General features: G+C 31.5%; 1 protein-coding gene across 1 annotated transcript in view; it reads right to left on the bottom strand.

Moving 5' to 3' along the window:
* The window catches only part of LOC123710331 (5-hydroxytryptamine receptor), a 51,870-nt gene extending 28,151 nt beyond the window's left edge, over positions 1 to 23,719 (bottom strand). The window contains exon 1 of the mRNA XM_045662153.1: positions 23,571 to 23,719. The gene's annotated coding sequence lies outside the window, so the exon portion shown is untranslated. The remainder of the gene's footprint in view (positions 1 to 23,570) is intronic.
* Between the last annotated feature and the right edge of the window lie 603 nt (positions 23,720 to 24,322).

Below are 24,322 nucleotides of genomic sequence, written 5' to 3'. Positions count from 1 at the left end.
GGCTTTTACTATCATAGACATGTATACAAATAATACAATTATTTAATTTTACCTTAATACTACTAAGATTATAACATTTATTTTGATTCATTAATTTTAATATAATTATTACTATCATTGTTGTCATTATTATATGTACGGACAAGAACAAGATTTTTTCCAACGCCGATAAAGAAGTTTCAAAGACAAAGAACGGTTCGGTGGCCGTCGATACACAATCTTATACTAGAATAATAAGTCCTGAGTACATACCTCGTTACAATATATTCTTACCAGGAAGAAAGGCACACAATATTATCAGCCGTAAGGATTTGGAGAAATTCTATTAGTTTGGGAACAAAGAGAGGTTAGACTCATGTTAATACCTTGCCTCACGATAGTTCTAAAAAACGCACTCAACGCTCACTACAAAATTCAAAATAGTGTACGTAACTATCACCAATTATAATTAACAAAAAGTATATATCAAAATAAAAATGTGTCTAACGTAACCCAAGTAAATCTCAACAATGACTCAACTATCTCAACAAATGTGACGATCGGCCGTGAAAAAATATTTGGGATCACCCACATCAAAAATTATTAAATTGAAATTATGTATTTCGAACACTTCAATTATCACAGAACCGTTGCAAATATGCCCCGTGACCTGATGAATATTACGGGATTGACTTTGTTTAAAACGTGTAAAGATTCTCAATATGCTCGTAATTGTTCATAACGGATGTCAGGAAAACATTCGGCCGAAACTTTGACAAATCAATTAAACCTACTTAATACACACATAAGCAGACCCAAATCGTCTAGCTAACCCGAACTATCCTTTACTGACTTCACAAATCTCAGTGCTCTAGTTTCAGTGAAAATTTAATTAAGGTCTCTAAAACTTTTTACATAAATTTTCTCTACGTTTGGGGAATCTAATGTTTGTTGTTTTGATGGCCACTAAAGGAACTTTTCCCGTATGCATATTACCTTATTTGGAAATTTTGAATCACCCCCCAAAATAATATTGTACATATGTTGTCCAAATTAGTATTCCCATAATTTGCCAGTAGGCCGATACGAAATCTTAAATTAGATGATTCCTTACATAGTTTGATTATTTAAATGTAAAAGAAAATTGTCTGTTTCCAAGGGATCCAACACGGCTGTGCACCACGATGTATATAAAAACTGTTACGCCATGGGTATCAAACTATTTAATCACTTTCCAGAAGTTATGGATCACTGCCGTTTAATGCTTTCAAGGGGAAGGTGAACAAATTTAAAAAAGAAAGATGCCTTTAGGCTCCAAAATAGGACCATAAGTTTTTAAAACAATTATTAATAACTTAACTGTTCTCATTAATATGATATTTGCAAGTATTTTTTATATGGCTAATTATGCGGTTTAACTTTAATTAATCTAAATAAAAATTATTTATTATTTTTATAGTTACCATTTTTATAGGATCTTTTATCTAAATTATTATTTGTTGTTAAATGAATTTTACTTTTAAAGGGCTTAATAGAAATTATCGTTAAGATAAAGCAAACTTAATTCTGATAAAGTTTTTACAAATCGTCCATTTTTCGTTAAATTGACAATATCGTTTAATTGACACATGGCGGTTTTGTGAATACCATTACACCAAACTTTTTAATGTGTTGTACGTGTACGATTTTATGTATCTTTGCAAGCTCTTATATTAGTAGAAGAGTGAAATTAATATAGATTTTTTAACTATAAATTAGTCTCTGTATTTGGTTAACTGCAGTTTACATTGCTTTAAAACGGTTTGCACAGATAATTATAAAGGATTGTAAAAGTAAAATACCTATTTGGTAATCTTTGGGTTTTCTTTTGCATATATATTAAGTATGTTTTAAGTATCATTTTTAAATGTGTAAAACATTCCGGCGTTGTTTTTTAGAAACTGCTTTTAATCGTAAGATCACCCATTTACTTCGGCTTCTAGTATATTGATTTAGCAATGCATTGATATTAAACACATCTAGTCAGTTAACTGTTGTATCTGTTTCAATGTTGCGAGTTCGCGATATATATATACTCTATGGTATAAATGTTAATAATGTAAACCTTACACTATTAAGTCAGCTTATAACTATTTACAATTAGTGGACTCGAATTGGAATAATAAATAAAAAATATTTCAGAAACAAAGTGTTTATTATTATAATGCATTATGATAAACAACATTATTTGTTTGCTTTTCTGGCGCTTATATGTATAGTTTTGTGGGTATTCCGACACGAGAACAAGCAGCATATAACTGGCCATGTGTAAAACATGTATTTTCAAGATTAATGCCACAAACAATTGGCGACTGTTATTATTTTATATGTATTTTACCAATATAATAACTCCTATCGAAGCATTTATTTTATGCGAAATGCATGTCAAACGCCATGAGGTTACATGAAAGGAGTTTGAATTGAATTCTGAAATTTTCTAATTTTCCGCGGAATTTTCTTCCTTTTTTCTTTCATGAGAACCTTCTCCTAACATTAACAAAAAAGTAATTAGCGAAGTCGGTCCAGCTATTCACACGTGATGCCGTGACCAAGGGAAATAGGGATTCATTTTTATATATAAATAGAGCTACGCCTTAACCGTCTATGAGTAAAAAAAGTTTTATAAAGTGACAGCTTTCGAGTATAAGCAAGAAGGAGCCATATAAATCCGTAAAGGCTTTTTCAAGAGTTCGCGAGTGACAAAGCATGTCGTTAGCCATTATCGCTATATAATCATGCCACAGATAATGTTCTAACTTGTAACCAAGTAGTAATTACCAAGCTATTATACTGTAACAGTCTGAATAATTCAAGTATTAATTACGTAAGGGAGACAATATTATTTTAGTTGATAAAACAGTGTATTTGTCAGTACTTTAAACTAAACAAAGCAGAAACACCAACGTTACTTCTGATGGAGTTATTAAAATACAGATCGCTGAAATATTATAGTTAAAATGCCAACATGAAAGTTGATTTACATGTCGCTTTCTGCCGCTAATGAATGTTCTCTTAGCCTCCTGGGAGTTTGCCTGGTTACGTACGTGTGTACAGAGTACCTGCACTGTCACGATAGTGATAGCAATTACGACATATTTGTAAACGATTTCGAGGTAGTTCTCTCAATATCCGTAAATGTTGGGCCTTGTTATTGCGCAGTATTGATATTGCTTTGGATTTCTGACAAACAACCAAATATTGAGGCTGAACGAACAAACATTATCGCTAATGTCGAAATAAGTAATTACACTAAGATTACAAAGTATCGGCTCTGGTATCTTTAAATATACATTTTCAAGTAATGCCGGTCGCGGTAGGCTGGTCACTTTAGAAAAGTTATCAGACTAATAAACACAGAATGGAAGTTATAAGACTAATAAATGTGTCGGACATTTGACAAGGTTGATTTTAAAAGCTAAAATTTATCATTGTGAATAAAACTTTCTACAGTGATTCTATGGTGTAAAATAGTCTTTGTAATATTTCTGATAAGCCTCATTCTGGCACAAGAAAATACATCTGAGAAACTAAATGAAATAAGTACAGCTTATAAGTTGGCAGAGCCGAGAATCTCGTAAAAGATTTTGCAGTTAATTTTAACTGGACTAAGTTTCATTACGTAATGTTTATTCATGTTAAAGCTTAGTAATTAATACATGTAAAAAAAATCTACAATACAAATTAAGTAACCCAATGGAATTAGTGTACGAATTTACTTCCTATTAAAGTAATATGTAGAAATTTTTAATGGCCGTGATCTGGAGATAATAAATAAAAAATTTAATTGCAAAAGGGGAAAATTGGGAAAGAATTAAAAATTCTGATGAATTAGTAAAATATAATTACTTTCTCTAAAGGCCCGAGCTGTTTTCAACTTTCTTCAATCATTCATTCTACAATTCACAAGGTATCCAAAAATAACTCTCTAGAAAACTAACACAATGGCTCATCAGGTAAAGGTCAGGGAGTGTTTTATCTAAATATCTTATATCACAGTCCAAATATACTTTCGTGATTTTATTTACAAAGGTACAATTTAATAAAAGGGTCTGCCTATCTGGGTAAGTTAAAACCGTAAACCTCTGTTTATTATTTGAAGGCTACAAAATTAAATATCTTATCATTAAACTACGGATAAGAATGCTTTGAATAGAGTTATAGTATTATATAATGTCCAACAATATTAAATATTTGAGTAGTATTATAACCACCATCTGCCCATAAAGACATAAAACTTTTCTTTTTTTAGACTTTAATCAATATGCAGAGAGAGAGAATTTATTAATAATTAAAAATATATAAATTAATAAATAAAAAAATGCATTTTAATTTTGTAACTAATGGCTAGACTAGGTATATTTGACCTGAATTAAAAAAATAAAGTTGTTATTTAAATTCGTAAATAAACCTTATCTTCAAATGTAAAAAGAAGTTTTTATTTACGAGAGTAAGACTTGGAAGAAAATATTCTGCTAGCTAAAGTAGATATAATCCGGCGATCGATTCCCATCAAAACGAATGTTCTTGGTTGGAAAACTGATGACGTGCTTAAACTGAAATTAATAAGTACATCATACCTGATACATAAATGTGTCGGCTTTTGCAATATTAAGATGTATTTAAATAGTCAAAGTAACAAATAACAAGCAATTTCGAAAGGGCAATTACAGATATCTTTTTGAATTATTCAATTTCCCGTTACAAGAGCATAAAAGTTTTCCATTTGACTTTTAATTAACGTGATACGTAGGGTACGTTTTGTTTAAAGCTTATTCCGATTTTTATTAATTAAACCAAATATACTTGCTGTAAAGTAATAAATAATAATAATAATAATAAATAGTAATTTGTTAAATACACCATAATCATAAAAAAGTATTAAATATGGGTACCGTCTTAACATTTTCGAACTAATCATAAAACTTCGACGGTACTAAAAGGTAATCAAATAATTGTTCATATTTATTTATTAATATAATATACAAATACTAATAATATAAACGTAGGTATGAAGCTACTACAAAAAGACATTGAACCCAACAAAGAAGAACAGGAATGTAAGATTTGACTAAGGACTGACTAAAAACAGTGTTTTCATAATTTTGATTAACTTTCAACATACATATTATTTAGATACATTCGTCACAGTTCACTAAATAATTAAACAATTTTAATATCATTAACGGAGTAACAGTTTTATGTCCGCCAATAATTTATTTAAATATACTTAAGCAACCAAAGGCATTATTATATAATTATAAAATCATACTTTAACATTGATATTATTCTGTTGATAATTTTAGGTCACAAATGTTTGTCTAATACCTACTTTTGGATTTAGGTACGTCAACGTGAACATATTGAAATTAAATCCCATACATGTTAAACATGTATCGAGTTTTATCATTTGCTTTTAATGCCCTCGGAGAATCGTTTGGACCTCCATTTTAGATGGAAATAAAAAATGCACCGAACGAAAATTGGATTCTTTTCGCTAATCCATTTGAGTGTCATCGAAGAGTGAAATAGAATGTGCGGTTTGTATGTCACGGGTACATATGTGTTCGGTTTTATATGGCAGTATTTTGAGCGGAAAATTGAAAATGACATGACCTTCATACAAAAGATCAGATGGTTTTTCTGAATGAAGTCGCTCAAAAGGGGCAGATTCAGTGTTTCATTTACAGTTTTTTCTAAGGCAAGACCATCGAACAACAATTTTTAGAAAGCATTTATAAATGATTATTATATACTGTGCACTGCGATTCCGCAGCTTTTGTCGGTAAATATGCTTTAAATATAAAAATAATGTTTTTGACGTGACAACGTCTTATAATTCGATGTAGCCGGCTGCACGCTCGAAAAAACATGACTCATGCGGCGTTACCTCGCTCTCAGGAGAATGGAACGCTATTTAAGGCTTGAAGTGCAAGCGAGAGCGCGGAACGAGCGACAAAGAGGCACATCGGCCTCCGCGTTCGGCAGCGTTCGACATCTGTCTCTCTCCTACTTGAGGGAGCGATGAAAAAAAGTGACATAATTGTATTTATGCATACAAATAAATGGAACTTGATCAATTCAATTGTTGTTTTCATTTACCTACTTCTATATATTCATAAAAAATATCTATCTTTTGAAAAAGCAACCATTCCATCAGTATTTTCTTATGACGTTGTCACGTTCTACTATCGTCAGTAAACCGACCTTACAGACAACCGTTTTTTTTTAATTGCATATAATGTGTATAGTAGATACCTACTATTTAGTAGATATTGATGTCTTATATAAACTGAATTTCATCACTTTGTCTATTGTCAATAGTGCAGCGTACGCGATTTATGAAGCTTTTTCACACTATCATAATTTTATACAGAGCCATAACTTTTTGGAAATAGTATATAGCCTATGTTCATTAGGGAAAGCGTGGGGCTCTAATAGTGCAAAAGCTTTTCAAATCAGTCCTGTACTTTTAGAGTCTATTGAATGCAAACAAACAAACAAATATTTCCTCTTATTCTTAGTATAGATATTGTGAAAACGAATAATATTTTTTTACTGAAGCTATAGTTTTGAATACTCATTCTCGCGTCATTATTATCGCAAAAATAACCAGACTCCCAGTGATACCTGAATAAATATTGTCACAATATTAAAATAAAATATGAAAAGCCGGCGAGTGACTTAAAATACTTTTCTTTTAAGTGCAGTACAATAAAGAAACTTCATCAAGATCAAAGGGAGTGTTTTAAAGCAAAACGGCGCATTATTTATACGGCTTTTGTTTTAAAATATGGCGGAAACAATTCTACATAAATTCCTATTTAATTTGAAATGCAATTTTTCTAGGTTTTTAATTACTGGCTCTATTTCTAATTCGATTACTAACGCATGCGTATAATAACCATATAGTGGTAGCGTTAAGCGTATGCGAGGATTGGGAATCCCGGGGTCAGTATAGACCACGACTGCAAAATTGATATTTTATGTGAGTCGTCCTTGCTCAGGCGCAGATGATACGCTTCAGACGTTATTCAATGTCCGACTATTCACACATGAGTCATTGATCAAAGATAGAAAGAAACAACAAACCAAAAGTTTACTACTTGTGTTTAAACTAGACTGCGTTGATGGACGACTTGCCTATTAAGGAAAGTAGTTCATCGAACAGATACAGAAAAGGGCCGTCCATATATAATTGTCACTGTATTGTTTTTATTACAAAACAGTTGAAACGAGGGTTGCCAAAGTATTTCTGTAAAAATAATATACTTAGTACTAGGCGGCTTCTTAAGGAATACAGAACATGAGATACCATTTTAAAACATTTTTTTTTACATTTTATCTGTGTTATTCCTATTAACACAGAACTGTAAATTAGTACTAGTTAAATCTTGAATGCAGTTTATGAATACGGCTCCAATTGAGTTCATAACGAACTTACTGAACCGAATTTTGCCTTTTGAATGTTTTCGAGGAAAAATCCCAATCAAAATAGCAATTTTGCTCTTTGCGTGTGCTAGTTACTTAGGGTTTGATTGTAATGGAAAATATCTTTAATTTTCAGTTGAATAAAAAATTGTGGTCTTTTTACTTTATTTAACACTATACGATAGTTGACATAGTTTTGATAAATTATTCATCCCTCAACGATTTTTTTTAATTACTTACATTCATCCTAATGGTTGAAATATCAAACCAATTATTAATTACTGATTACACGTATGAACGTTTTAACAAAAATCAAATGTCTATATTACATTTACTGTCAGTTCTCAAATCAAGGGAGTAAAACGGACGAGAAGGACTGGCAAGAAACTCGACGCCACTCCTTCTAATCGATTACCATTTAAGATTTCACTTTTTATATTCAATATTCACAAGTAATGTATTTGTTATATCTTAATAACATGAAAGCTTTACAAAAGTTTATCGCATCCGTTTAGAATTTATCGTACTTAGGTCGTATTTCTCAATACCATTCTTAGAAATTTTAAGCATTTTATTTACAAATGGTGCTCGGTAGTTCCATTAGGTACTATAGTATTGAGATAAGAGTTCTATACCTGTAGTCACTTAAATTTTATAGGACTGTAACATTATGTTCGCAGTTCTAGGTTGAATGAAATTACTTTTTTTTACAGAAAAGAGGGCAATTAGGCAGAAGGGTTTTCCTTTAAGAATTGCTTATGCAATGGATTACATAGACCTTGGCAGTGGCTTTAGAATAAAAAAAACAAAAGCCATAGTAATCTCATTTTTAATAGTATTACAATAAGAGGATCGCACCGGCATTTGTTTTTCTTTGACCAATAGTTACTTATTACGTAAGCTGGTGTTCAGCATTGTGTGCTTTCCATTCTTAAACATTGAACCTAAAAATTGAATGGGAATTGGGAGAAGGCTTTTCCAGTGGGCGGAAAGAGAATAGCAAACTTACGGTATGCTGATGACACTATTCTTCTGGCAACATCCAATAATGGTATGGAAGAACTGTTCCAAAGACTCGAGATAGTAGAAACATAGGCCTCACAGTAAACAGAGCAAAAACTAAACTGATATTAGCAGATTTATCCAGAAAGTTTCCATGCAACATTCAGAACAGAAACCGGTGGAAACAGATAGACCACTCTAGATGCTTCGTTGCTGACCACGACGCTCAGACATGAGCTGCCGATTAAAGAGAGAGATTGTCATCAGTGTAGAAGCTATAGATCAGAAAGAATCAGTTCTGTACCTACCATAGTAACGACGGAATATCATTTAATATTTATAATCCAAGTGATACTTTAATTTGCTAATAATTATAAGCTCAGTTTTATGTAAGGTTTTGTTAATATATTATTAGCTTAGTTAGATATTAGCATGTTTCTTACTACTAAGACAACTGTTCATCATTAAAACACTCTAACCCAAGTGCAAAATTTAAGCATTTGACTTTCGACCTTTTTCATCTGTAATATTTATGATTTAAGTGATTCTTGAATGTACTTAAGATTTTAATATTGTGTATTAATACCTGAATCTTTAATCAAGTACTTGAACGCCACTTCAGGGACGCTTATTCATAATTTATAGACGAAAATTTAGTTCAAGTTTCGAGTTCAAGGTTCGCTATTAATCTATTCAATATGTTGTATAAAATAATATATTTATTTTTTTTAAATATTACCATTATTATTTACGTTATTTTCTGTAACAACCTCTGTCATGAAAATTATACACCTAAGACTTTCGCTAAATATGACTCCAGTATGCGGATATTAAAGCCTGGAAGAGATCGCTTGAAAGCGATAAGGCCGCCAGTTGCCTCCTCCTTCTCATTTAATTATGTCAGTTGATTATATTTCTGTATGCAATGAAGTGTTTATAAATAAATACATAATAATTGCTCATTAAATATCGTTATAAATTTCATTTTCACACAATCTAACTTCTTGATAAAATGGAAACAAGACGCCTAAAGAGAACTAAACCTTTTGTGTTAATAAATCTAGTGTAGTGAATATATGTGCAAGTGCGGTATCTCGGATAAATGAACATTGTGTCAAAACATTAAAGAACACTAAGACTGTTAATGAACATTACCTTAGTTTCAACTATTAACTAGTATTGTAGAAAATTTAGTCAACATACAACATAATATTACTTTTTAGCCGTAATTATTGTGTAGGCTAGATTGTAATTCATGTAAAGTCCCACTCTTTTATGAACTTTATTGTAAGACAGAGGAAAAAAGTATCATTTTATTGCACATGTATTACTTATTGCACTGTATTGTACTATTAATATTATGTGTATTAATAAATTATTTACTTATTACAGGTTTTCACATTTTAGTATAATTATTTAATAATATATGTTGCCGATCCTTTAATGTACAAGTACGTCAAAATTTAAAACAAACCATTCATCAAATAAATGCACAGTCAGGGACCGAACTCACAAACTCTAGGTTGAGAATCACACGCTTAGATAGGCTTCTGTGATGTTAATAGTAATTTAAAACAATTTTCTTTATCTGGATATGTTGAATTCTATCGCATTTCAATTCATTTTAACAAAAATTTTATGTACCAGCCAAGCTTTAGCTTAGCTTAAAATTAGTGTCTCCTCGCTTCATAAATAAAGTATTTCATAAATTAGCATTGAAATCTTCACGTCTAGATAAAAAAATATGATCGCCAAATGACTTACTAAATATAATTCATTACGTCAAATATTTAAAAAAAATTAAAGAAGCAACAAAATTAATTATATCAGGAGTAAATTAAATATAACAAAAAATCTACGATACAATAATAAAGTACAGATCATTTATATGTGGACTGTTTTGTGTTACAAATTGGTCGCAATTCAGAATTACACTTGGTTCTGATTTAATTTTCCAGTTGGTAACCACATTCTTATATCTTCTAAACCTATGTTACGTAAATTGAATCACCTCAAATTGCATAAATCAAAACAGTATTTTGTTTTACTTTTTTATTAGAGTAATTTTTAAAATATAGCAAAAATTCTTTAATTCCTGTACGCGATCGAGATATTATTATGTCCAGAGTGTCAACTTAATATTTTTTAATTTTCATTATTCATGGATTAACGTAATAGTATGTATCCTTATTATTTAACGAGAACAAAAGAAATCCAACTTGTAACGCTTGTTTTTCAATATCAAAAGCAATTACTCGCACACGTCACGAAGAATAAAATATTGTCAGAAATATCCTTCTAAAACTCTCCAATTACTGGATAAACTGATCTTGGAATATGGTTCATTGCCGAAATATTTTTAGATGGGAATACGTCGACCGCGAATAACCTTTGATAACGGCAGCTGGCTAGGGCTGTCATATGTTAATAAAGACTTGTCTGAGATCTTATTAGTTTCCCCTGACATATTAGTTTTCTATTATCACTTGTTTAGACAAACTGCTAAAGTACAAATACAGATTGTGGAAATTTGTCTTAATGATTCAGTTATAGTGTCACCTATAAGAAAAAAGTTCATTTAGTAAATATTTCCAGAATACTAACTATCTAGTCTTTAATAATTACTAGGCTCACGTAATAAGGAAGTGTAGAAATATATATTCGACAATGATTTAAATCTCAATGAAGTCTGTGTTATGATAACTAACCCATACAAAAGTGGCGCTACCTGTTAAGGTCTGGGCATCAGATTGCTGTATCTATTTCTTTATAATTATGACGCCACGCCATGCCGTCGTCGATTTGGCTAAAAGACATGCCGGTTTCCTAACCATGTTTTCCTTCATCGTAGTGAATGTTAAATGTGCACATTGACAAGAAGTCCATTAGTAACAAAGCCGGGGTTCTAAACCAACACTGCTCACAGCAATCGAAAATTATATAATTAAATAATTTCTAAATCTCATATATGCAGTCGTACATTTAAACTAAAACTAATCTAGTAAAATATGTTTGTCTGAATTACGCTATGCAAATTTAATAGCTTGATGGATTTGAACATTAGAGATGTCGTTACATTTGTCTCGGTTGGAGTGTTATTAATTACTCGAATTAGCTGTTATAGCTTATTTTCAAGACTTGGTAATTGTGACATCCATTTACAATTTTACAATTATATCAGATTATTAAATTATGAGCGATGAAAAACATTGAAGATTTCATATACGTTTAAATTTAAATTAGGATTTTTTTATTGGTTTAAACGGCGTGAATACAATAATTTAGATAATTGTGGTATTGTTTCTGGACAAATAATTTATACGTAATCGTAACCAAAATAAATTTATTTGTTAAGTAATAGACTTTTCAAATTCAATCGGTTTTATTATAAACATGTGTTTGTCATTTTATACGTTGTTTAAATTCATTTTGTTTTGTTGAAATCACGTGAACGTGAACACATCAAAAAGGGTTTATGAGAAGGATCTAAAATTATCTCGAGTTTTCGGAGTCTTAGAATTGTTTTTTTAATTTCTTAATTGAATCATTGGTAGAATTACGTGTCTCTAGGTACTAAAGCATTTTCGTTAATTTCAAACAAACATCACAAAATATTATGTCGACAGCCCTATAGTGTGAGGTAAGGTTAAAAAGAGATAAAACGTCGCGTATCATATTACAGGGGTGTCATTTGTCTCTGTCAGTGAGGTGACGCAATCCAGGCAGGTTGCAGACTGCACATATGGAGAGAATCAATTGCTAATTGTTAGTTCAAATTCGACGAGAGATAATCTAATAGGGTGCGACGGTAGAAACTTATAGAATCCAAAAGTTATAAGTTGGTGACCGTTTTGTCTGTGAAGACTTTAGATGGGAAAACAGTCGTGATTGCTTCTTATAAAAGAAATGTATTTTCCATAAAGAAAATTTGATTCGTAGCAATTACAAGTGGAATTTGCTAAATCACTGTGTTTTTTAGTATTACTATAATACTTATATAGTCAAAAAGAATTTATGTTCAGAACATTTTACAAATGATGTGTTTGTTCCTGTCTGTTTGCACCGGAAAAAGATTAAATTCTTGTACAAAACTGCAACAAGCTATGAAAAATTGTCAAAACGTAAGGATGCTTTTCTAAACAAATAAATAATATGTATTAATATTTCACGTAGAAAGTGCACTGTATATTTCTTCATTAATTCTACAAAATCAGGGATGTCCTTCCTAAAACAATATAATTGGCAACACGAAGTACGACTTAATCATAGTTTCAAATCTAACCCTTTGAAACTTAATATCGAAGTTGGGATAAATATTGACCCTCCCAGCCTATTAAGGTGTAAACATTGTTAACGGGTTATATTGAGTTCGGCACACTTTGACAGTAGTTTGACAAGTGAAAGTTTTAAGAGGAACCAGCTGAGTATTAGGCGTTAGGTTAAGATGAAGATTATTGAAGATTTTCAATATCCGGACCAAGTTCATGCACTGCAAGTGATACACATGGCTTTTTACAAGTGTAGGTGTTTTTAAGAGTTTTTAGTAGTATTCTGTAATTACAAAAAGATGATGTGGAAATATACTTCACGCAGCGTGATGATGTGGCGTTTCATTCCCGAGGAAACCAGCTGACCCAAAAAGTCGAAGGCGAGTGTTAGGCACTGAAGGCCTTGCCTTGCCTAAAAACTTTATTACTAAAAAAATATCTAAGACTAAGGCCAAGGATTGTAGCGCCACTAGTTTTCGTTATGGAAGTTATTTTTGCATATTAACTGTATTCTAGTTAACTAAACTTTCATTCATTCAATTTTAATAATTTAGACACATTTATATAACAGAAATATAACAAGTATTTTTATTTCTTAGTAGACTGAAGTTGTTATTCAGACGGCGTCAAATACAGTTATTAATTCATTACGTGTTGTTGTCGCTTAAGTAATTTCTTTTCCTTATTGTATTCATGTTTATTAGTAAATTTTCTAAATGCTTTTCATAAAGATAAAGAACAATACACATATCTTTAGTCACAAGCTTGTCTAGACTTACTAATTTCAAAGATAACTACCATGATGCACTAATAACAGCGAATAATTACGACTCAAAGCGTAGGTTTCAGTTTTCTTTTCTTGCCAAAGTGGAACGAGTTGAGCTGGAGAGGTAGGGTTTTAATGGGCAGGGCATAATCCTTAAATGCAAGCATTTTCTCCCGTATAATGGCTGGAACCATAGTCATGTCCAGTCCACAGACGGAGAAACTATACTTAAACGTGCATAAAAATTTACGTTAAGCTGTAGCTGTAACCCTGAGAGAAGAATATACTTGTTGTTATCGTTCTAGTTAAGGCCTAAGATTGATTTGGGAAAATGCTTAGAAATATGTTATATACATAATTGAATGAATTCTTAAACTATGCCATAAATTTATATAGTTGGAATAAGAGATTCCTCTTTTAATTATAATGAAGCGACCATAAATATTTTACTATCACATTCTGTACAAATAAATGCAACTAATATTTTTATTATGATTTACTTTGCAAATAAATCATAAAATATTATTGTGGTTTTATGAGGTTCTTGGAAAAGTGCTGACACGCTGCGACGTTATTTGCAATTTTATTTTGTCTGTCCAGTGTTATTATCATTTGATACACTTGCAGTATGAGCTGTCGTAATTAATTTTGCTAAGCAAAATTCAGAATTGAACTGAGACGTATTGATTTTCCAAAATTATTTCAAATTTGAATACATTCTAATTCTAAACAAATTTTATTTCTAAATTTCATACATGTTTCAAATTAAAACAAATCATTAGAAATAATTCCAAACATATGATATATTTCATTAACACGAAAGTAAATTTAAAGTAAATAATAATAATTTATCGGGAGTTACAAAAATAAACACTCAAATAAAATTTGACCGATTAACTTTTCACAATTGTATTTAAGAACGGTGAAATAATCGTCGTTAATTGCCTTGAGATAGCCATTTATTGATCACATGCCCGTCCAAGGATGCACGCGATACGTATAAATACCAGTGTCAGGTCACTGAAGTCAGTCAGGTGTGGTTGTGACCTTTGCGAGCCTTTTGTTTAGAATGGCCGTAGACTATTAGACTTAGATGCATTGACACGAGTGAACATAGCGGAATCTGTGATCTTTTTATTAAAGACCTTTCGTAACTTTGAAGTAAGTTATGCTTATTTATAAGTCTATGTTTTTTTATATTGTTCTGTTGAAAATATTATGAAAATAGGCTTTATTATATTACTATAAAAATCGTAATACGCATAGTAATAAGTTTGCCACATTTGTTTATTATGTGTCACGTAAAATGCCCTGAATAAAATAAATAAATCAGTGGCGCTACAACCTTTTTTAGGTCTGGGCCTCAGATTTTTGTATCTATTTCATGATCATTTATTAATCTAATAGGCAAGTAGGTGATTAACCTTTTGTTCCTGACGCACACCGTCCACTTCTTGGGTCTAAGGTAAGCCGGTTTCCTCACAATGTAATCCTTCACCGTTCGTTATTATTATTTATTATTTAAGATGTAATGTGGAACTTGGTGTAATGGTTGCAGCTCCTTACAAACATTGTGTAAACAAAAAAAAACTTGGCGATTAAAAAGAGTTTATTGCCAGCCCTTCTCTTCCATTCTACTCCCTTGATTTGAGAACTGGCAGTAAAGGTAAAATTAGAAGCATTTAATGTATATTGCTTTTTTTGACGTTCATAAGCGTTCATTATGTTACCTATATGAATAAATGATTTTTGACTTTGACTTTGAATATTAAATGCGCATATAGAAATAAAGTCCATTTGTGCATAGCCAAGGATTTCAAACCTACAACCTCAGGGATGAGAGTCGCATACTAGAATAGATTACGATAAGTTTCGGAATAAAGATGAGTTTAGGTTTTTCACTGCATAACATAACATAACGTGTTTGGTAGTGCTGTTTATAGGTACATTTGTTTGTGAATATTCATGTAGGCAAAGTTGCAAACTACAAGCAAGTACATAAAAGCCGCTTAAATTTACCAGATTTAATAACTTGACGCATTCAATAAAGTTGAGTGCTTTTTACAAATTTAATCCGTCGTTTACGTTATGAGAACTGGTATTGTCAGAAGTAGGCTGAGAGCGCAACTTTATCGTTATTTTTATTGTTATAAATAGTGTCATCAACATTTAGAAGCATCTATTTCTCTGAGTGTATTGAAAAATAAAGGTATATTTTATAAAATTATACTTGACTTTCATCTTTATCAATAATAAGTCTACGACTATAAATCCATGGATTATCATAATAAAAGAATATTCGAACAGATTCTATAGCTTTTTGATGTAAGTAATAAAGTCGAATGTAGTTGTGTCATTGGTGATATAACTACATAATAGAATGAGTAGGTGTTTTCCTGCTAACACTACATGTGTGAATAAAGCCAGTGGCCTTTGGTCATGGCGTCAGTGTTTGTTTCATAATCATTTGTTTTTTCTACTAGGCAAGTGTGATTAGCATTCTGCGCCTGAAACTTTGGATGTAAGGCATGATTTGCAACTGTGTTCGAACCGAAACCTCAGGGATTAGGGCCGCACGCTCAAGTCACACGGTTATAACTCTTAAACCTATAGCTATCTATCTACGTATATATAAATAATGAAATGAAATACATTTTATTCGTGTTTGTTCTGGTTCTAGTTTCAAGTCAATATAAATAAACATTGCCTTGAAAGAATCTTGCGATGCCAGAGTGCGTTGCCAGCATTTAGGAATTGGTACGTTTTCTTGAATAACCTCTTAATAAGTTCTTAAATAACCTCAGTTGTGGAAATACGATACCTGTGGAAATTGAAACCCACCTACAATAAAAAGAAATACGTAGCTATGATATTGCATAATATATAATAATAATAATGATTTAATATGCTTATGGATAATGGTTAGATCTTTCATGTCCATGTTAATGAGTTTTAAAATAAAAACATAATCTGTTTGACTTACTAACACAAGCTCAGATTAAATTGTTATCGGAGCGCGATCCGCTTATAATAAAAAATATGTAATAATTTTAACTATCCAATGTTTATATAACATTATCTACTAAATATTTCAGTGCCTATTATAATTGTCAGTCTGGCTACTGTACCGTAACTCTATTTATTTTTCTCTTACAGCCATTGTTAGATTCGTTAATTAAGAGTTTTGAAGATTTAAATAAGGTCATCATATATCGATGTGAAGAGCAGTATTCGTCTGAAACTTATGCGTGATACTGTTTCTCTTAGGGTCAGGGATTCAAAAGCCCACTACGCTGTAAAGTTTTCTTTTAAATCAATAAAAGATTAAGACGTATGTTAAAGCCGTCGTGAGTAAATGATTATGTTTTTGTCAAGCAGGGACAAGTTTTCTATAATGATAAAAAATATATAAACCCATCCACGGTTGCAACATTAACAGTAATTATTTAATCCATTAGGAAAATGAAACACAGGTTTCACTTGCAGTCTATGCAATAGTAATATTGATCTGCTACATAATAACAGATTGAAGGGTGTGAAACAGAGCCGTGTTACTTTGCTTTGCCGTATAAAAGGAAACTCGCTTTAACTGAAATTATTAATATCAAGTCATAGGGAACTGAGAAAATTTTTGTTTTCTCGAAAATTATTTCTCCATTTATCTAAGGTATTATGTTTCCCGTATATTTTGTGTTATTAATTATCTTAATTATAAATAAAAAAATTTACACACCTATTTCCAAACACCTATTGTCTATGTTCCTATTTAAAAAAGACATTTTATCATATTTATAATAAAAAAAAGTTGTTGATGTAAACATTTAAATTAAATTCTAGTTTGTAGATTACGTGTGGTCTATTTTTGGAGTAAACACTTACCGGTCCTGCTCAGCGTGTCAGCTAATGAAGAGCTTAAGACCTAAATCATAGACAGGAGTGTAAAAAATAGTATAGTAATAAAAAAGAAATCTTTTTCCAAATATTAAAACTAAGACATTTATATTAATAATTGTAATCTTCTTAAGTTCAGCACAATTTTTTATCAAGATATACGTTCTATTATTGATGGAATATATACAATTTTAAGAGAATCGAGAAGGAAGTTTTAAGGACACTTGATGCCGCTTGGCAAGACGGTTGAGTCTGTTAAGCCTTTGGGCCTAGAAAATCCCTTCAAAGAGGTTTAAGTAATAAGTATTGTGAAGAAAATCATTTCTTCTATTTATTTTGTCGGACGTTTTTGTGAGAAACGAATCAAATTAATACAATAGACATTTATATTGTCTTGCTTGCTTTTTTACTTTCGCTTCTTTAATTTAATGTAACTTAGTTTTATTAACAAAACACAATTGAAAACAAAAGCACCCTAAGTAAAAATTATAATTAGCGTAAAACCTTAAATATTAAACCCTCTAGCGTAAAATTCCTAGGGAGCTGGGATGATCTTCTTTGCAAATCTGAATTCTAGAACGTGATTAAGTGAAAGACTCATCGTGCTGAAAACTGTCACTGTCATAAGAAAGGCGCTGGACAGCAACCGGTGGAAACAGATAGTCCACCCCAGATGCTTTCTTGGTAACCACGACGCACAGACATGAGCTGCCGAAGAAAGTGAGAGATTAGGTCAAACTTCAATAACAGATAGCGCAAGGTTGGTGGCAGTGGGGTCTAGGGATGCCGATCATTTGCATAATGCTTATCCTTCGCCAAACACGGGTACCCTTTTGGACCCTGAATCACTTCGCATTGCCAACAGCCTCGCTTAGGAGTGCCCATGTGTACTCCCCATACGTGTTTCTGTGGCTATGAAATCCTATCTATCCTTGGACACCATGGCTTCCATTTCCAGAAGAGTGAAGGCCGTTTTTCTCGCTAAGCCGAACTCAACGACATCATATGCCGCTCTCGTGCCTTCGTCAACGTACCAGTACCCATTTTGGAGCGAACAGGTATCGCAAGAGACGATGGCAAGCGCCAAGATGGGTTGTCATTGCTCCCTTGGAGGATGGGACGGGCTTTGGCAAAAACCGCAGAGCAGGCGGAAAATAATAAACGGCTGAAATATGGTCTTCAACTTCGATTTTTTTCTCTTTGGAGTAGACTTAAACTCAAAATATATATTTATATTGAGTATTATTGAGTATTGAGTATATATATATATTAATTTATTTAATTATTAAATTTGAATTATATATATATATATATATATATAATTCAAATTTTATAATATGTTACATACTGGAAAATAGATTTTGAAACAACTGGGCTTCAAATACAACATTTTTAATAAAAAAATATTAACATCGAGTGAGTCAGTGAACGTGCATAGTGGATAAAAAAATAGTGACTTTCCGAGCTATTCCGATATTTACACTGTTTCTTTGTAGATATTTTTAGTTTTTCGATGCGAAATATTGAGATTTTAAAAAACAGGTAAGTTATTCCCTAAAATGGTACTATAATGAAATAAAATGAAAAGGGTAGAAAATTAACATGTTATAAATTCCATTAACCAAATAAATTATATCAAATATATTTATTCAAAATATTCTGATTATATGAGATACCTAAAAGTCACCTAACATACTTTTAATACATAATAATTAAAAAATATATAAAAAGAACCCTAAAATAAATGTTGAAAGTTATGTCTCTGTACTGAATGTTGGCATTATTTCCTCGCTGTATAGCGATACTTATTCGTTGCGAGAAAATCATAAGTTGTTTTCATTGTCCAGCACTGTTTGCCAGTGTGATTATAGCCATACAACTGGCATCCCATACCGAGGCCGTCTGGTCCAAGGGTTCAAAGACATCCCGCTCGGCTGCTTCTCTTGAGTGATGCCCATTTGCACCTAAGATTGCTTAACGCTTGTATTGAGAGCAACGTATGATGTCGTTAAGGGTGGCGTGGTGAGAAAAACGACTAGAACTTTTTTGGGAAAGGAGGCCATGGTCAGGAATTTCTCGCATCTGCTAAATCATCAAACTCGGTTTTTAATTAAACTTATGGAGAAATATGAAGCCATCTCTGTAAGACACTATCGTGCTATTGGACTAAAAATACGTCACTAAGCTTCAACAAGCGTCTGGCCATAAATACTGTTACAATTAAAAATAAACCAAAAATATTACATTTGAATTTCGAATATGTCATTATTATATGATTGTTCATTGAATTTCTCATTTAAGCGCCAATACATTGCACAATATTTTGCGATATTAAGGAGTGGGGTGATAAAGAGAACCGAATCGTTATGATTGTATTACACAAACTAGGTATGGAGCCAAATACCATTTTTTAAACTCTCCATACGCTTGGTATTAGTAAAATATTTGTGTACCGGGCCATTTATAGGTACAAGGAGATCTCCTCTGTTTGTGACAGAAAAAGATCTGGCCGTCCACTTAGTGCTCGTACGAAAAGGGTAGTAAAGCAGGGTCAGCAGTACGCGAAAGAATTGAAGAAATCCTGTCCGAAAGCAAAAGATTTTATCTAGGGAGGTGAAATAGTACCTAGAACCATGTAGCGTATATTGAAAGATGACTGGATGGTCCTTTTTTAACTGATAATTAAAAAAAATAATAGGATGGTTGAATCGGAACAACTACTGAAGCGGTACGCAAAGAGAGGACACAGAATTTTTTTGTTTACGGATTAAAAAAATGTTTACAATTGACCAACATTTTAACAAACAAAATAACCGTATTTATGCTCAAAGTTGTATGAAAACTTCCCAATTAGTCGACAAAGTGCAACGTGGGCACTATGCGAGTTCAGTGAAGGTTTGGTGGGGTGTTAGCTATGAAGGAGTGACTAAAGCAAACTTTTGTATGGTTCAGTCAATCAAAATATCAAAACATACTGTAAAAGTAATAAATGTTATTTGCAATAGATTTTTTTTTGTTTCAGTATATATGGCAAGTTTAGGTTTAATACCATTGCGTGTGTATTTTATTGTTTATTCCTGAAATATTCAAACTTCGGGTGAGGGTCATATGATGCGTCTAATGAAGGTCAGCATTCCGTACTTTGATGTCCCTTACTGACTATTTTACTTGATCTAAGTTACTCATATGGTATAATGACACAAGCTTTAATTAATTAAGATGTTATTTGTTATATTGGACCAAATGTAATATTTGTCCTCCACAACCTTTTGATACATTGTAGAGAAAATAGATTTCACGTAGACGAGAAAATAAGCTTTGTGTTAAACATTTATATGTATTCAATAATTACTGCGAGTTTCATAAGTTTGGTAGTGGTGCTACGCTCAGCTACGAAACGCGTAGTGAGTAAAAGGTCTACGAAAATAGAAATTTTCACGTAGTATTTATTTAGCGTATAAATTCTGTGACAAGCGTTTAATTCGAGTCGACCTCGCCCGTCATTTGAATTAATTAAAAAACACAGTTTTTCCGTTACCAAAATGAGTGAGAGTGATGTCTTTTAATAACATTTGATATTTAATATTTAAAATGTATTTATGTTGCTTTGTGTACGGTCAAGGATTGTTTCTTGCATCAATCAAGTTTTCGCGACTGCGAAGAAACAATTTTTTTAATGATCGGCTGTGTACAAGTGACCGCGCACTCTGCCGGAAGCGAGATGAGAAACAATATTCGTTCCTAATTACATTGTTTATTTACAAAAAAATTAAACTCATCCTGATTACTATACAATCTGAATTAAATATTCACTTAAATCAAGGAACTTTTGTGTATAGTGTCGTGATCGAACTGCGCCTTTCACCAAATCAAATTTGGGCCGTCGTACTCGCCACACAGAAGGATCAAGATCACAATCAATAAAGCTCAAGGTCAATCTTTAGAATTGTGTAGTTTAGATTTAGATGCGGATTGCTTTTCACATGAACAAGTGTATGTTGCGTGTTCCCGACTCAAACCGACCAAACCAGATAGTCTTTATATCTACGCAGACAGTGGAAAAATAAAAATATATATCCACAAGTTAAACTTATATTAAATGTGTTATTTGATTTTTTTCTCATTTTTCAACGATTCAGTCACGATGTGCCACAGCGAAGCGTGGCAGGGTACAGCTAGTTAAATATAATTGTAATCCTAGAGATAATTTATGTATCAGTTAAATCTGATAAATTAATTCCTCTTATTATTCTAAATAAATATCTCTGAATGCTGAATTATTATAACTTAGATCCATAGTTCATTAAACTATTAGTTTTTCTACGTCCTTAAATATTATATAACCATGTCTTTTTATCGATATAAGCTTGCCAATGCTCGGTACATTTAAAATTACAAAACTAAACGAAAATAGTTTTAAGTTGTGCTGCAACTATGGATATCCAGACCTTGCTCGTTTATCCGAATGCTCAATCTAGACATCGTATCGAGCTTTGACCAAAAACAAAAGTTTCCAGTTTTCATCTGATACTTTATTATAGTTAGTCTATTTCCAGTCCTCTGCATGCTCGTTTAGCTCGACTTTCGGATACGTGAAAATTCTCTTGCAAGATAAGACTCTAGAAACCTTTTTCAGTTTTATCAATCCCATAAATTGTGATTGCAAATATCACAAATTTAAAGAAAATCGTAAGCGAACAATCTCTTTACCTTTAAAAGCGGTGTTGGAAATCAAATACTAAGCAGAATATGGAGACGTTATTATAAATTAAAAGAAAAACTTTTACCTAATTTTAGTTTTGAACAAAAAAAAAATCATTTAAGACGGACCGGTGTAAAACAATCCTAAAACATTAATTACGATGGCTTAATTTTAGGTGATATAATAAAAGTAGTAAATTGAATAATGGAAGCCAACCAAGAGTGTGTGTAATGATAATCTTTACAATATATGTTTGAATGTGTATTCCTTTTTAGGCTAATATATATTGTGTAATTGTACAGATATTACTAATAGAACAAGATGTGGGACTACTGAAAATCTCTAAGTAATTGTTCTTATTAAGCAAAAAGTTTCTATTGAGAAAAAATTGCTTTTTTCTGTATTATAACAATATGAAATACATACGATTATAGAATTTCCTAGATACAACAATAATTCGCGTTGTAAAAAAATCGTAAATTGCTTTAGTTTAAGGTCAGTTGTTTTAAATGACTTATGTTGTGTTAAAAATGTATGAATCCCTCAATTACACCTACGTACTTCCTTCGTGAAAAAAATATGTGTACGCTGTACAGAATGTTTCTACAAATTCTCGCATAACAATATGTGAAAATTTAACTAAAATAGAATCTCAAACACAGTAGAATCAACATGTATAATAATTACCTTTAGGAGAAGCATAGTTTAAACAGTTTAAGGTTAAATTATCTATAACCGTCTGGAATTTATAAGATAATTAATATTTTTATAAATTCCAATACTTGAAAATACAAGTCTATACATCAGTAATTTTATAACTACATTATAATCAACAACAAATAAATTATCAATGGATCACTATTTTTTTAAGCGATGTCGCCATTAGCATAATATTCGAACTAATAGCTGAACTATGTGAGCCCTATTGAAAGTATTTCTTAAAAGTGTCGAGTCCACAATGCCATTGCAGACCTTTAACATCGTATATAATGTCCAGGTGGCTCATTTCACATTAAGTCGAAGGAATTACGAAGACGAAGTTTCGTTACTTCCGTATCGATTTAGCAATTATGTGTCTTATCCTGCGTTAACGTTTGTTACGAAATTATTTACTTTTTATCAATCAGTGGTTTTATCGATATAGATGAAAACAGTAAACTTGTTAATAAATCCTATGATTAAATATATATTTTGTTAATATATAATTTATTTCATAAAATCTATTAAATAATTTATTTTCAGCAGTGGTTGAGTAATTTAAAAAGGCAGTATTCAATATTTAGAAATGACCAGACAACTATTTGTGATCGAAGAAACCTTTTTAATATTTTCTGTTAAAATGCATTGTTATTTTTTAGGATATACAGAAACAATTTATTTATAATTTATATTACAGATACTATATTATTTTTACTTGAAATGCTTTTATTTATGTCAAATATTTATGACACGATTCGTATTTTTTAATTTTTCATATAACTTTTTCAAAACATACCTGGCTCCTCTCCTCAAAATCGTTGGCTGGTTGTCATTCTAATCATCATCATCAATCATTGTTACCCCACTTCATAGCACATCGCACTCACTCACAATCAGTTTATGTTATTTATATTACGTAGATATACTCGTACATATATTGTTATAGGGACGTGCGCTCCTCGCGAGGATCATGCTAAGACTAACGGGAGAGATGTAAGGCGCGCGCAAATTGTATAACTGTTGATCTAACCAGACTCTGAGGGTGATTTTTTATTATATGAAGTACCAGTCGTAGACAAACCTTGGTGTATCAAAATAATGCGATAAGCTTCATTAATGTAGATATGAATACAGATATTGCGCTGGAAATAAATAACATGTATGTTATAAAAATATATGCGAAACATTAAAAATAAATATTATGTTTTAACCAAATAATGAAATTCAGTTATAACCAACGGACAGCCAATTTTTTTTATCATATATGTTGATGTATGTTTTGTTCACAAAAAGAGAAATCTGAAATTTTAACAGCTTATCATTTGATTGATTTTTAATTGCACAGATTTTAATGATAAATATCAAAACGGTCCCCAAGTCACAAATTTGTTTGGGAGTATTGAAAACATGAACAAGAATATTAAGTAAGAAAAAAAGTATATAGCTGTTGAAAGTATTCTTAAGTGTGATATTTTGTATGCAGCCTTGTTTTTTCACATTTGTGAAATCCCCTAGTGATGCATTTCTAACTCGTATACACCACGTCCC

The sequence above is a fragment of the Pieris brassicae genome, chromosome 5 (genome assembly GCF_905147105.1).
Source record: "Pieris brassicae chromosome 5, ilPieBrab1.1, whole genome shotgun sequence".
Taxonomy (NCBI): domain Eukaryota; kingdom Metazoa; phylum Arthropoda; class Insecta; order Lepidoptera; family Pieridae; genus Pieris; species Pieris brassicae.
Note: the sequence above shows the minus strand (reverse complement) of the source record. Positions and strands in the feature narration are given on the sequence as shown.